The sequence below is a fragment of the Procambarus clarkii genome, chromosome 13, assembly GCF_040958095.1.
Source record: "Procambarus clarkii isolate CNS0578487 chromosome 13, FALCON_Pclarkii_2.0, whole genome shotgun sequence".
Lineage (NCBI taxonomy): Eukaryota > Metazoa > Arthropoda > Malacostraca > Decapoda > Cambaridae > Procambarus > Procambarus clarkii.
Genome location: NC_091162.1, coordinates 51,610,629 through 51,627,790, shown reverse-complemented (window position 1 = coordinate 51,627,790; position 17,162 = coordinate 51,610,629).

The window sequence follows — 17,162 nt, the reverse complement described above, 5'->3', positions numbered from 1 at the left end:
TATTTTGTTTAAATCACATAGAGGAAAAGGGGATGATAAGCGTCAAAATATTGCTAAATTCGATGATTTTTCGTACGAAACAAAATGCAAGAAAACTTGCTTAAAATGCTATATTATGCGACATTCTGAGATTTGAAGGCCAAATCACATATCGTGGTACTACATGAAGTAGTATCGAAATATTGGTAAAAACGAATATATTTACGTAAAATCACACTACATGGAAAACGTGAAAAAAGTCACTATTTTACCATATATGAGGATTTTAACTTCAAATCATAGAGCGAGGTTTCGTATTATTTAGATCCAAGAAAAGACATATGACAATGTTGTTTCCAATACAAATGATAAAAATCAATGTGTTTTCATTAGAATTAACTAAAATGTTCCTGATTTTCCGTTTATATTACCAATGGAAGATGTACACGAAAACCGCTCTATTCCGGCTGAAACGTCGATATATGCAATAAAAACAGAACTTCTCCCCTTTTCAATCTCTTTCTCAGTATTTTAACGAGAAACAAATAGTTGATTGAAAATGAAGTTTTTAAGGTTATTATCTAATCAATTATGTGTTTGCATCATTTTTACGTATATATAGTGAATTAATACCCATAAACTGAAAATTCACAAAAACGTGGAAAAACGGCAAAATATTGCCTAATTCGATGATATTTTGTTTAAATCACATAGAGAAAAAGGGGATGATAAACGTCAAAATATTGCTAAATTCGATGATTTTTCGTACGAAACAAAATGCAAGAAAACTTGCTTAAAATGCTATATTATGCGACATTCTGAGATTTGAAGGCCAAATCACATATCGTGATACTACATGAAATAGTATCGAAATATTGGTAAAAAATGAATATATTTACGTATTATCAAACTACATGGAAAACGTGAAAAAGTCACTATTTTACCATATATGAGGATTTTAACTTCAAATCATAGAGCGAGGTTTCGTATTATTTAGATCCAAGAAAAGACATATGACAATGTTGTTTCCAATACAAATGATAAAAATCAATGTGTTTTCATTAGAATTTACTAAAATGTTCCTGATTTTCCGTTTATATTACCGATGGAAGATGTACAGGTAAAACCGCTCTATTCCGGCTGAAACGTCGATATATGCAATAAAAACAGAACTTCTCCCCTTTTCAATGTCTTACTCAGTATTTTAACGAGAAACAAATAGTTGATTGAAAATGAAGTTTTTAAGGTTATTATCTAATCAATTATGTGTTTGCATCAATTTTACGTATATATAGTGAATTAATACCCATAAACTGAAAATTCACAAAAACGTGGAAAAACGGTTAAATATTGCCTAATACGATGATATTTTGTTTAAATCACATAGAGGAAAAGGGGATGATAAACGTCAAAATATTGCTAAATTCGATGATTTTTCGTACGAAACAAAATGCAAGAAAACTTGCTTAAAATGCTATATTATTCGACATTCTGAGATTTCAAGGCCAAATCACATATCGTGATACTACATGAAGTAGTATCGAAATATTGGTAAAAACGAATATATTTACGTAAAATCACACTACATGGAAAACGTGAAAAAAGTCACTATTTTACCATATATGAGGATTTTAACTTCAAATCATAGAGCGAGGTTTCGTATTATTTAGATCCAAGAAAAGACATATGACAATGTTGTTTCCAATACAAATGATAAAAATCAATGTGTTTTCATTAGAATTAACTAAAATGTTTCTGATTTTCCGCTTATATTACTGATGGAAGATGTACACGAAAACCGCTCTATTCCGGCTGAAACGTCGATATATGCAATAAAAACCGAACTTCTCCCCTTTTCAATCTCTTACTCAGTATTTTAACGAGAAACAAATAGTTGATTGAAAAAGAAGTTTTTAAGGTTATTAAAATCAATTATGTGTTTGCATCATTTTTATCGTATATATAGTGAATTAATACCCATAAACTGAAAATTCACGAAAACGTTGAAAAACGGCAAAATATTGCCTAATTCGATGATATTTTGTTTAAATCACATAGAGGAAAAGGGGATGATAAACGTCAAAATATTGCTAAATTCGATGATTTTTTCGTACGAAACAAAATGCAAGAAAACTTGCTTAAAATGCTATATTATGCGACATTCTGAGATTTGAAGGCCAAATCACATATCGTGGTACTACATGAAGTAGTATCGAAATATTGGTAAAAACGAATATATTTACGTAAAATCACACTACATGGAAAACGTGAAAAAAGTCACTATTTTACCATATATGAGGATTTTACCATCAAATCATAGAGCGAGGTTTCGTATTATTTAGATCCAAGAAAAGACATGACAATGTTGTTTCCAATACAAATGATAAAAATCAATGTGTTTTCATTAGAATTAACTAAAATGTTCCTGATTTTCCGTTTATATTACCGATGGAAGATGTACACGAAAACCGCTCTATTCCGGCTGAAACGTCGATATATGCAATAAAAACAGAACTTCTCCCCTTTTCAATCTCTTACTCAGTATTTTAACGAGAAACAAATAGTTGATTGAAAATGAAGTTTTTAAGGTTATTATCTAATCAAACATGTGTTTGCATCATTTTTACGTATATATAGTGAATTAATACCCATAAACTGAAAATTCACAAAAACGTGGAAAAACGGCAAAATATTGCCTAATTCGATGATATTTTGTTTAAATCACATAGAGAAAAAGGGGATGATAATCGTCAAAATATTGCTAAATTCGATGATTTTTCGTACGAAACAAAATGCAAGAAAACTTGCTTAAAATGCTATATTATGCGACATTCTGAGATTAGAACGCCAATTCACATATCGTGGTACTAAATGAAGTAGTATCGAAATATTGGTAAAAACGAATATATTTACGTAAAATCACACTACATGGAAAACGTGAAAAAAGTCACTATTTTACCATATATGAGGATTTTAACTTCAAATCATAGAGCGAGGTTTCGTATTATTTAGATCCAAGAAAAGACATATGACAATGTTGTTTCCAATACAAATGATAAAAATCAATGTGTTTTCATTAGAATTAACTAAAATGTTCCTGATTTTCCGTTTATATTACCGATGGAAGATGTACACGAAAACCGCTCTATTCCGGCTGAAACGTCGATATATGCAAAAAAAACAGAACTTCTCCCCTTTTCAATCTCTTTCTCAGTATTTTAACGAGAAACAAATAGTTGATTGAAAATGAAGTTTTTAAGGTTATTATCTAATCAATTATGTGTTTGCATCATTTTTACGTATATATAGTGAATTAATACCCATAAACTGAAAATTCACAAAAACGTGGAAAAACGGCAAAATATTGCCTAATTCGATGATATTTTGTTTAAATCACATAGAGAAAAAGGGGATGATAAACGTCAAAATATTGCTAAATTCGATGATTTTTCGTACGAGACAAAATGCAAGAAAACTTGCTTAAAATGCTATATTATGCGACATTCTGAGATTTGAACGCCAAATCACATATCGTGATACTACATGAAATAGTATCGAAATATTGGTAAAAAATGAATATATTTACGTATTATCAAACTACATCGAAAACGTGAAAAAAGTCACTATTTTACCATATATGAGGATTTTAACTTCAAATCATAGAGCGAGGTTTCGTATTATTTAGATCCAAGAAAAGACATATGACAATGTTGTTTCCAATACAAATGATAAAAATCAATGTGTTTTCATTAGAATTAACTAAAATGTTCCTGATTTTCCGGTTATATTACCGATGGAAGATGTACACGAAAACCGCTCTATTCCGGCTGAAACGTCGATATATGCAATAAAAACAGAACTTCTCCCCTTTTCAATCTCTTACTCAGTATTTTAACGAGAAACAAATAGTTGATTGAAAATGAAGTTTTTAAGGTTATTATCTAATCAATTATGTGTTTGTATCACTTTTACGTATATATAGTGAATTAATACCCATAAACTGAAAATTCACAAAAACGTGGAAAAACGGCAAAATATTGCCTAATTCGATGATATTTTGTTTAAATCACATAGAGAAAAAGGGGATGATAATCGTCAAAATATTGCTAAATTCGATGATTTTTCGTACGAAACAAAATGCAAGAAAACTTGCTTAAAATGCTATATTATGCGACATTCTGAGATTTGAAGGCCAAATCACATATCGTGGTACTAAATGAAGTAGTATCGAAATATTGGTAAAACCAATATATTTACGTAAAATCACACTACATGGAAAACGTGAAAAAAGTCACTATTTTACCATATATGAGGATTTTAACTTCAAATCATAGAGCGAGGTTTCGTATTATTTAGATCCAAGAAAAGACATATGACAATGTTGTTTCCAATACAAATGATAAAAATCAATGTGTTTTCATTAGAATTAACTAAAATGTTTCTGATTTTCCGCTTATATTACTGATGGAAGATGTACACGAAAACCGCTCTATTCCGGCTGAAACGTCGATATATGCAATAAAAACCGAACTTCTCCCCTTTTCAATCTCTTACTCAGTATTTTAACGAGAAACAAATAGTTGATTGAAAAAGAAGTTTTTAAGGTTATTAAAATCAATTATGTGTTTGCATCATTTTTATCGTATATATAGTGAATTAATACCCATAAACAGAAAATTCACGAAAACGTGGAAAAAACGGCAAAATATTGCCTAATTCGATGATATTTTGTTTAAATCACATAGAGGAAAAGGGGATGATAAGCGTCAAAATATTGCTAAATTCGATGATTTTTCGTACGAAACAAAATGCAAGAAAACTTGCTTAAAATGCTATATTATGCGACATTCTGAGATTTGAAGGCCAAATCACATATCGTGGTACTACATGAAGTAGTATCGAAATATTGGTAAAAACGAATATATTTACGTAAAATCACACTACATGGAAAACGTGAAAAAAGTCACTATTTTACCATATATGAGGATTTTAACTTCAAATCATAGAGCGAGGTTTCGTATTATTTAGATCCAAGAAAAGACATATGACAATGTTGTTTCCAATACAAATGATAAAAATCAATGTGTTTTCATTAGAATTAACTAAAATGTTCCTGATTTTCCGTTTATATTACCAATGGAAGATGTACACGAAAACCGCTCTATTCCGGCTGAAACGTCGATATATGCAATAAAAACTGAACTTCTCCCCTTTTCAATCTCTTACTCAGTATTTTAACGAGAAACAAATAGTTGATTGAAAATGAAGTTTTTAAGGTTATTATCTAATCAATTATGTGTTTGCATCAATTTTACGTATATATAGTGAATTAATACCCATAAACTGAAAATTCACAAAAACGTGGAAAAACGGTTAAATATTGCCTAATACGATGATATTTTGTTTAAATCACATAGAGGAAAAGGGGATGATAAACGTCAAAATATTGCTAAATTCGATGATTTTTCGTACGAAACAAAATGCAAGAAAACTTGCTTAAAATGCTATATTATTCGACATTCTGAGATTTCAAGGCCAAATCACATATCGTGATACTACATGAAGTAGTATCGAAATATTGGAAAAAACGAATATATTTACGTAAAATCACACTACATGGAAAACGTGAAAAAAGTCACTATTTTACCATATATGAGGATTTTAACTTCAAATCATAGAGCGAGGTTTCGTATTATTTAGATCCAAGAAAAGACATATGACAATGTTGTTTCCAATACAAATGATAAAAATCAATGTGTTTTCATTAGAATTAACTAAAATGTTTCTGATTTTCCGCTTATATTACTGATGGAAGATGTACACGAAAACCGCTCTATTCCGGCTGAAACGTCGATATATGCAATAAAAACCGAACTTCTCCCCTTTTCAATCTCTTACTCAGTATTTTAACGAGAAACAAATAGTTGATTGAAAAAGAAGTTTTTAAGGTTATTAAAATCAATTATGTGTTTGCATCATTTCTATCGTATATATAGTGAATTAATACCCATAAACTGAAAATTCACGAAAACGTTGAAAAACGGCAAAATATTGCCTAATTCGATGATATTTTGTTTAAATCACATAGAGGAAAAGGGGATGATAAGCGTCAAAATATTGCTAAATTCGATGATTTTTCGTACGAAACAAAATGCAAGAAAACTTGCTTAAAATGCTATATTATGCGACATTCTGAGATTTGAAGGCCAAATCACATATCGTGGTACTACATGAAGTAGTATCGAAATATTGGTAAAAACGAATATATTTACGTAAAATCACACTACATGGAAAACGTGAAAAAAGTCACTATTTTACCATATATGAGGATTTTACCATCAAATCATAGAGCGAGGTTTCGTATTATTTAGATCCAAGAAAAGACATGACAATGTTGTTTCCAATACAAATGATAAAAATCAATGTGTTTTCATTAGAATTAACTAAAATGTTCCTGATTTTCCGTTTATATTACCGATGGAAGATGTACACGAAAACCGCTCTATTCCGGCTGAAACGTCGATATATGCAATAAAAACAGAACTTCTCCCCTTTTCAATCTCTTACTCAGTATTTTAACGAGAAACAAATAGTTGATTGAAAATGAAGTTTTTAAGGTTATTATCTAATCAATTATGTGTTTGCATCATTTTTACGTATATATAGTGAATTAATACCCATAAACTGAAAATTCACAAAAACGTGGAAAAACGGCAAAATATTGCCTAATTCGATGATATTTTGTTTAAATCACATAGAGAAACAGGGGATGATAATCGTCAAAATATTGCTAAATTCGATGATTTTTCGTACGAAACAAAATGCAAGAAAACTTGCTTAAAATGCTATATTATGCGACATTCTGAGATTAGAAGGCCAAATCACATATCGTGGTACTAAATGAAGTAGTATCGAAATATTGGTAAAAACGAATATATTTACGTAAAATCACACTACATGGAAAACGTTAAAAAATTCACTATTTTACCATATATGAGGATTTTAACTTCAAATCATAGAGCGAGGTTTCGTATTATTTAGGTCCGAGAAAAGACATATGACAATGTTGTTTCCAATACAAATGATAAAAATCAATGTGTTTTCATTAGAATTAACTAAAATGTTCCTGATTTTCCGTTTATATTACCGATGGAAGATGTACACGAAAACCGCTCTATTCCGGCTGAAACGTCGATATATGCAATAAAAACAGAACTTCTCCCCTTTTCAATCTCTTATTCAGTATTTTAACGAGAAACAAATAGTTGATTGAAAAAGAAGTTTTTAAGGTTATTAAAATCAATTATGTGTTTGCATCATTTTTATCGTATATATAGTGAATTAATACCCATAAACTGAAAATTCACGAAAACGTGGAAAAACGGCAAAATATTGCCTAATTCGATGATATTTTGTTTAAATCACATAGAGGAAAAGGGGATGATAAGCGTCAAAATATTGCTAAATTCGATGATTTTTCGTACGAAACAATATGCAAGAAAACTTGCTTAAAATGCTATATTATGCGACATTCTGAGATTTGAAGGCCAAATCACATATCGTGGTACTACATGAAGTAGTATCGAAATATTGGTAAAAACGAATATATTTACGTAAAATCACACTACATGGAAAACGTGAAAAAAGTCACTATTTTACCATATATGAGGATTTTAACTTCAAATCATAGAGCGAGGTTTCGTATTATTTAGATCCAAGAAAAGACATATGACAATGTTCTTTCCAATACAAATGATAAAAATCAATGTGTTTTCATTAGAATTAACTAAAATGTTCCTGATTTTCCGTTTATATTACCGATGGAAGATGTACACGAAAACCGCTCTATTCCGGCTGAAACGTCGATATATGCAATAAAAACAGAACTTCTCCCCTTTTCAATCTGTTACTCAGTATTTTAACGAGAAACAAATAGTTGATTGAAAATGAAGTTTTTAAGGTTATTATCTAATCAATTATGTGTTTGCATCATTTTTACGTATATATAGTGAATTAATACCCATAAACTGAAAATTCACAAAAACGTGGAAAAACGGCAAAATATTGCCTAATTCGATGATATTTTGTTTAAATCACATAGAGAAAAAGGGGATGATAATCGTCAAAATATTGCTAAATTCGATGATTTTTCGTACGAAACAAAATGCAAGAAAACTTGCTTAAAATGCTATATTATGCGACATTCTGAGATTTGAAGGCCAAATCACATATCGTGGTACTACATGAAGTAGTATCGAAATATTGGTAAAAACGAATATATTTACGTAAAATCACACTACATGGAAAACGTGAAAAAAGTCACTATTTTACCATATATGAGGATTTTAACTTCAAATCATAGAGCGAGGTTTCGTATTATTTAGATCCAAGAAAAGACATATGACAATGTTGTTTCCAATACAAATGATAAAAATCAATGTGTTTTCATTAGAATTAACTAAAATGTTCCTGATTTTCCGTTTATATTACCGATGGAAGATGTACACGAAAACCGCTCTATTCCGGCTGAAACGTCGATATATGCAATAAAAACAGAACTTCTCCCCTTTTCAATCTGTTACTCAGTATTTTAACGAGAAACAAATAGTTGATTGAAAATGAAGTTTTTAAGGTTATTATCTAATCAATTATGTGTTTGCATCATTTTTACGTATATATAGTGAATTAATACCCATAAACTGAAAATTCACAAAAACGTGGAAAAACGGCAAAATATTGCCTAATTCGATGATATTTTGTTTAAATCACATAGAGAAAAAGGGGATGATAATCGTCAAAATATTGCTAAATTCGATGATTTTTCGTACGAAACAAAATGCAAGAAAACTTGCTTAAAATGATATATTATGCGACATTCTGAGATTTGAAGGCCAAATCACATATCGTGGTACTACATGAAGTAGTATCGAAATATTGGTAAAAACGAATATATTTACGTAAAATCACACTACATGGAAAACGTGAAAAAAGTCACTATTTTACCATATATGAGGATTTTAACTTCAAATCATAGAGCGAGGTTTCGTATTATTTAGATCCAAGAAAAGACATATGACAATGTTGTTTCCAATACAAATGATAAAAATCAATGTGTTTTCATTAGAATTAACTAAAATGTTCCTGATTTTCCGGTTATATTACCGATGGAAGATGTACACGAAAACCGCTCTATTCCGGCTGAAACGTCGATATATGCAATAAAAACAGAACTTCTCCCCTTTTCAATCTCTTACTCAGTATTTTAACGAGAAACAAATAGTTGATTGAAAATGAAGTTTTTAAGGTTATTATCTAATCAATTATGTGTTTGCATCATTTTTACGTATATATAGTGAATTAATACCCATAAACTGAAAATTCACAAAAACGTGGAAAAACGGCAAAATATTGCCTAATTCGATGATATTTTGTTTAAATCACATAGAGAAAAAGGGGATGATAATCGTCAAAATATTGCTAAATTCGATGAATTTTCGTACGAAACAAAATGCAAGAAAACTTGCTTAAAATGCTATATTAAGCGACATTCTGATATTAGAAGGCCAAATCACATATCATGGTACTAAATGAAGTAGTATCGAAATATTGGTAAAAACGAATATATTTACGTAAAATCACACTACATGGAAAACGTGAAAAAAGTCACTATTTTACCATATATGAGGATTTTAACTTCAAATCATAGAGCGAGGTTTCGTATTATTTAGATCCAAGAAAAGACATATGACAATGTTGTTTCCAATACAAATGATAAAAATCAATGTGTTTTCATTAGAATTAACTAAAATGTTCCTGATTTTCCGTTTATATTACCGATGGAAGATGTACACGAAAACCGCTCTATTCCGGCTGAAACGTCGATATATGCAATAAAAACAGAACTTCTCCCCTTTTCAATCTCTTACTCAGTATTTTAACGAGAAACAAATAGTTGATTGAAAATGAAGTTTTAAGGTTATTATCTAATCAATTATGTGTTTGCATCATTTTTACGTATATATAGTGAATTAATACCCATAAACTGAAAATTCACAAAAACGTGGAAAAACGGCAAAATATTGCCTAATTCGATGATATTTTGTTTAAATCACATAGAGAAACAGGGGATGATAATCGTCAAAATATTGCTAAATTCGATGATTTTTCGTACGAAACAAATGCAAGAAAACTTGCTTAAAATGCTATATTATGCGACATTCTGAGATTAGAAGGCCAAATCACATATCGTGGTACTAAATGAAGTAGTATCGAAATATTGGTAAAAACGAATATATTTACGTAAAATCACACTACATGGAAAACGTTAAAAAATTCACTATTTTACCATATATGAGGATTTTTAACTTCAAATCATAGAGCGAGGTTCGTATTATTTAGATCCAAGAAAAGACATATGACAATGTTGTTTCCAATACAAATGATAAAAATCAATGTGTTTTCATTAGAATTAACTAAAATGTTCCTGATTTTCCGTTTATATTACCGATGGAAGATGTACACGAAAACCGCTCTATTCCGGCTGAAACGTCGATATATGCAATAAAAACAGAACTTCTCCCCTTTTCAATCTCTTATTCAGTATTTTAACGAGAAACAAATAGTTGATTGAAAAAGAAGTTTTTTAAGGTTATTAAAATCAATTATGTGTTTGCATCATTTTTATCGTATATATAGTGAATTAATACCCATAAACTGAAAATTCACGAAAAACGTGGAAAAACGGCAAAATATTGCCTAATTCGATGATATTTTGTTTAAATCACATAGAGAAAAAGGGGATGATAATCGTCAAAATATTGCTAAATTCGATGATTTTTCGTACGAAACAAAATGCAAGAAAACTTGCTTAAAATGCTATATTATGCGACATTCTGAGATTTGAAGGCCAAATCACATATCGTGGTACTACATGAAGTAGTATCGAAATATTGGTAAAAACGAATATATTTACGTAAAATCACACTACATGGAAAACGTGAAAAAAGTCACTATTTTACCATATATGAGGATTTTAACTTCAAATCATAGAGCGAGGTTTCGTATTATTTAGATCCAAGAAAAGACATATGACAATGTTGTTTCCAATACAAATGATAAAAATCAATGTGTTTTCATTAGAATTAACTAAAATGTTCCTGATTTTCCGTTTATATTACCGATGGAAGATGTACACGAAAACCGCTCTATTCCGGCTGAAACGTCGATATATGCAATAAAAACAGAACTTCTCCCCTTTTCAATCTGTTACTCAGTATTTTAACGAGAAACAAATAGTTGATTGAAAATGAAGTTTTTAAGGTTATTATCTAATCAATTATGTGTTTTGCATCATTTTTACGTATATATAGTGAATTAATACCCATAAACTGAAAATTCACAAAAACGTGGAAAAACGGCAAAATATTGCCTAATTCGATGATATTTTGTTTAAATCACATAGAGAAAAAGGGGATGATAATCGTCAAAATATTGCTAAATTCGATGATTTTTCGTACGAAACAAAATGCAAGAAAACTTGCTTAAAATGATATATTATGCGACATTCTGAGATTTGAAGGCCAAATCACATATCGTGGTACTACATGAAGTAGTATCGAAATATTGGTAAAAACGAATATATTTACGTAAAATCACACTACATGGAAAACGTGAAAAAAGTCACTATTTTACCATATATGAGGATTTTAACTTCAAATCATAGAGCGAGGTTTCGTATTATTTAGATCCAAGAAAAGACATATGACAATGTTGTTTCCAATACAAATGATAAAAATCAATGTGTTTTCATTAGAATTAACTAAAATGTTCCTGATTTTTCCGGTTATATTACCGATGGAAGATGTACACGAAAACCGCTCTATTCCGGCTGAAACGTCGATATATGCAATAAAAACAGAACTTCTCCCCTTTTCAATCTCTTACTCAGTATTTTAACGAGAAACAAATAGTTGATTGAAAATGAAGTTTTTAAGGTTATTATCTAATCAATTATGTGTTTGCATCATTTTTACGTATATATAGTGAATTAATACCCATAAACTGAAAATTCACAAAAACGTGAAAAACGGCAAAATATTGCCTAATTCGATGATATTTTGTTTAAATCACATAGAGAAAAAGGGGATGATAATCGTCAAAATATTGCTAAATTCGATGAATTTTCGTACGAAACAAAATGCAAGAAAACTTGCTTAAAATGCTATATTATGCGACATTCTGATATTAGAAGGCCAAATCACATATCATGGTACTAAATGAAGTAGTATCGAAATATTGGTAAAAACGAATATATTTACGTAAAATCACACTACATGGAAAACGTGAAAAAAGTCACTATTTTACCATATATGAGGATTTTAACTTCAAATCATAGAGCGAGGTTTCGTATTATTTAGACCAAGAAAAGACATATGACAATGTTGTTTCCAATACAAATGATAAAAATCAATGTGTTTTCATTAGAATTAACTAAAATGTTCCTGATTTTCCGTTTATATTACCGATGGAAGATGTACACGAAAACCGCTCTATTCCGGCTGAAACGTTGATATATGCAATAAAAACAGAACTTCTCCCCTTTTCAATCTCTTACTCAGTATTTTAACGAGAAACAAATAGTTGATTGAAAATGAAGTTTTTAAGGTTATTATCTAATCAATTATGTGTTTGCATCATTTTTACGTATATATAGTGAATTAATACCCATAACTGAAAATTCACAAAAACGTGGAAAAACGGCAAAATATTGCCTAATTCGATGATATTTTGTTTAAATCACATAGAGAAACAGGGGATGATAATCGTCAAAATATTGCTAAATTCGATGATTTTTCGTACGAAACAAAATGCAAGAAAACTTGCTTAAAATGCTATATTATGCGACATTCTGAGATTAGAAGGCCAAATCACATATCGTGGTACTAAATGAAGTAGTATCGAAATATTGGTAAAAACGAATATATTTACGTAAATCACACTACATGGAAAACGTTAAAAAATTCACTATTTTACCATATATGAGGATTTTAACTTCAAATCATAGAGCGAGGTTTCGTATTATTTAGATCCAAGAAAAGACATATGACAATGTTGTTTCCAATACAAATGATAAAAATCAATGTGTTTTCATTAGAATTAACTAAAATGTTCCTGATTTTCCGTTTATATTACCGATGGAAGATGTACACGAAAACCGCTCTATTCCGGCTGAAACGTCGATATATGCAATAAAACAGAACTTCTCCCCTTTTCAATCTCTTATTCAGTATTTTAACGAGAAACAAATAGTTGATTGAAAAAGAAGTTTTTAAGGTTATTAAAATCAATTATGTGTTTGCATCATTTTTATCGTATATATAGTGAATTAATACCCATAACTGAAAATTCACGAAAACGTGGAAAAACGGCAAAATATTGCCTAATTCGATGATATTTTGTTTAAATCACATAGAGGAAAAGGGGATGATAAGCGTCAAATATTGCTAAATTCGATGATTTTTCGTACGAAACAATATGCAAGAAAACTTGCTTAAAAATGCTATATTATGCGACATTCTGAGATTTGAAGGCCAAATCACATATCGTGGTACTACATGAAGTAGTATCGAAATATTGGTAAAAACGAATATATTTACGTAAATCACACTACATGGAAAACGTGAAAAAGTCACTATTTTACCATATATGAGGATTTTAACTTCAAATCATAGAGCGAGGTTTCGTATTATTTAGATCCAAGAAAAGACATATGACAATGTTCTTTCCAATACAAATGATAAAAATCAATGTGTTTTCATTAGAATTAACTAAAATGTTCCTGATTTCCGTTTATATTACCGATGGAAGATGTACACGAAAACCGCTCTATTCCGGCTGAAACGTCGATATATGCAATAAAAACAGAACTTCTCCCCTTTTCAATCTCTTACTCAGTATTTTAACGAGAAACAAATAGTTGATTGAAAATGAAGTTTTTAAGGTTATTATCTAATCAATTATGTGTTTGCATCATTTTTACGTATATATAGTGAATTAATACCCATAAACTGAAAATTCACAAAAACGTGGAAAAACGGCAAATATTGCCTAATTCGATGATATTTTGTTTAAATCACATAGAGAAAAAGGGATGATAATCGTCAAAATATTGCTAAATTCGATGATTTTCGTACGAAACAAAATGCAAGAAAACTTGCTTAAAATGCTATATTATGCGACATTCTGAGATTTGAAGGCCAAATCACATATCGTGGTACTAATGAAGTAGTATCGAAATATTGGTAAAAACGAATATATTTACGTAAAATCACACTACATGGAAAACGTGAAAAGTCACTATTTTACCATATATGAGGATTTTAACTTCAAATCATAGAGCGAGGTTTCGTATTATTTAGATCCAAGAAAAGACATATGACAATGTTGTTTCCAATACAAATGATAAAAATCAATGTGTTTTCATTAGAATTAACTAAAATGTTCCTGATTTTCCGTTATATTACCGATGGAAGATGTACACGAAAACCGCTCTATTCCGGCTGAAACGTCGATATATGCAATAAAACAGAACTTCTCCCCTTTTCAATCTCTTACTCAGTATTTTAACGAGAAACAAATAGTTGATTGAAAATGAAGTTTTTAAGGTTATTATCTAATCAATTATGTGTTTGCATCATTTTTACGTATATATAGTGAATTAATACCCATAACTGAAAATTCACAAAAACGTGAAAAACGGCAAAATATTGCCTAATTCGATGATATTTTGTTTAAATCACATAGAGAAAAAGGGGATGATAATCGTCAAAATATTGCTAAATTCGATGATTTTTCGTACGAAACAAAATGCAAGAAAACTTGCTTAAAATGCTATATTATGCGACATTCTGAGATTTGAAGGCCAAATCACATATCGTGGTACTACATGAAGTAGTATCGAAATATTGGTAAAAACGAATATATTTACGTAAAATCACACTACATGGAAAACGTGAAAAAGTCACTATTTTACCATTATGAGGATTTTAACTTCAAATCATAGAGCGAGGTTTCGTATTATTTAGATCCAAGAAAAGACATATGACAATGTTGTTTCCAATACAAATGATAAAATCAATGTGTTTTCATTAGAATTAACTAAAATGTTCCTGATTTTCCGTTTATATTACCGATGGAAGATGTACACGAAAACCGCTCTATTCCGGCTGAAACGTCGATATATGCAATAAAAACAGAACTTCCCCCTTTTCATCTCTTACTCAGTATTTTAACGAGAAACAAATAGTTGATTGAAAATGAAGTTTTTAAGGTTATTATCTAATCAATTATGTGTTTGCATCATTTTTACGTATATATAGTGAATTAATACCCATAAACTGAAAATTCACAAAAACGTGGAAAAACGGCAAAATATTGCCTAATTCGATGATATTTTGTTTAAATCACATAGAGAAAAAGGGGATGATAATCGTCAAATATTGCTAAATTCGATGATTTTTCGTACGAAACAAAATGCAAGAAAACTTGCTTAAAATGCTATATTATGCGACATTCTGAGATTAGAAGGCCAAATCACATATCGTGGTACTAAATGAAGTAGTTCGAAATATTGGTAAAAACGAATATATTTACGTAAAATCACCTACATGGAAAACGTGAAAAAGTTCACTATTTTACCATATATGAGGATTTTAACTTCAAATCAAGAGCGAGGTTTCGTATTATTTAGATCCAAGAAAAGACATATGACAATGTTGTTTCCAATACAATGATAAAAATCAATGTGTTTTCATTAGAATTAACTAAAATGTTCCTGATTTTCCGTTTATATTACCGATGGAAGATGTACACGAAACCGCTCTATTCCGGCTGAAACGTCGATATATGCAATAAAAACAGAACTTCTCCCCTTTTCAATCTCTACTCATATTTTTAACGAGAAACAATAGTTGATTGAAAAAGAAGTTTTTAAGGTTATTAAAATCAATTATGTTTTGCATCATTTTTATCGTATATATGAATTAATACCCATAACTGAAAATTCACGAAAACGTGGAAAAACGGCAAAATATTGCCTAATTCGATGATATTTTGTTTAAATCACATAGAGGAAAAGGGGATGATAAGCGTCAAATATTGCTAAATTCGATGATTTTTCGTACGAAACAATGCAAGAAAACTGCTTAAAATGCTATATTATGCGACATTCTGAGATTTGAAGGCCAAATCACATATCGTGGTACTACATGAATTAGTATCGAAATATTGGTAAAACGAATATATTTACGTAAATCACACTACATGGAAAACGTGAAAAAAGTCACTTTTTACCATATATGAGGATTTTAACTTCAAATCATAGAGCGAGGTTTCGTATTATTTAGATCCAAGAAAAGACATATGACAATGTTCTTTCCAATACAAATGATAAAAATCATGTGTTTTCATTAGAATTAACTAAAATGTTCCTGATTTTTCCGTTTATATTACCGATGGAAGATGTACACGAAAACCGCTCTATTCCGGCTGAAACGTCGATATATGCAATAAAAACAGAACTTCTCCCCTTTTCAATCTGTTACTCAGTATTTTAACGGAGAAACAAATAGTTGATTGAAATGAGTTTTTAAGGTTATTATCTAATCAATTATGTGTTTGCATCATTTTTACGTATATATAGTGAATTAATACCCATAAACTGAAATTCACAAAAACGTGAAAAACGGCAAAATATTGCCTAATTCGATGATATTTTGTTTAAATCACATAGAGAAAAGGGGATGATAATCGTCAAAATATTGCTAAATTCGATGATTTTTCGTACGAAACAAAATGCAAGAAAACTTGCTTAAAATGCATATATGCGACATTCTGAGATTTGAAGCAAATCACATATCGTGGTACTACATGAAGTAGTATCGAAATATTGGTAAAACGAATATATTTACGTAAAATCACACTACATGGAAAACGTGAAAAAAGTCACTATTTTACCATATATGAGGATTTAACTTCAAATCATAGAGCGAGGTTTATTTATTTAGATCCAAGAAAAGACATTGACAATGTTGTTTCCAATACAAATGATAAAAATCAATGTGTTTTCATTAGAATTAACTAAATGTTCCTGATTTCCGTTATATTACCGATGGAAGATGTACACG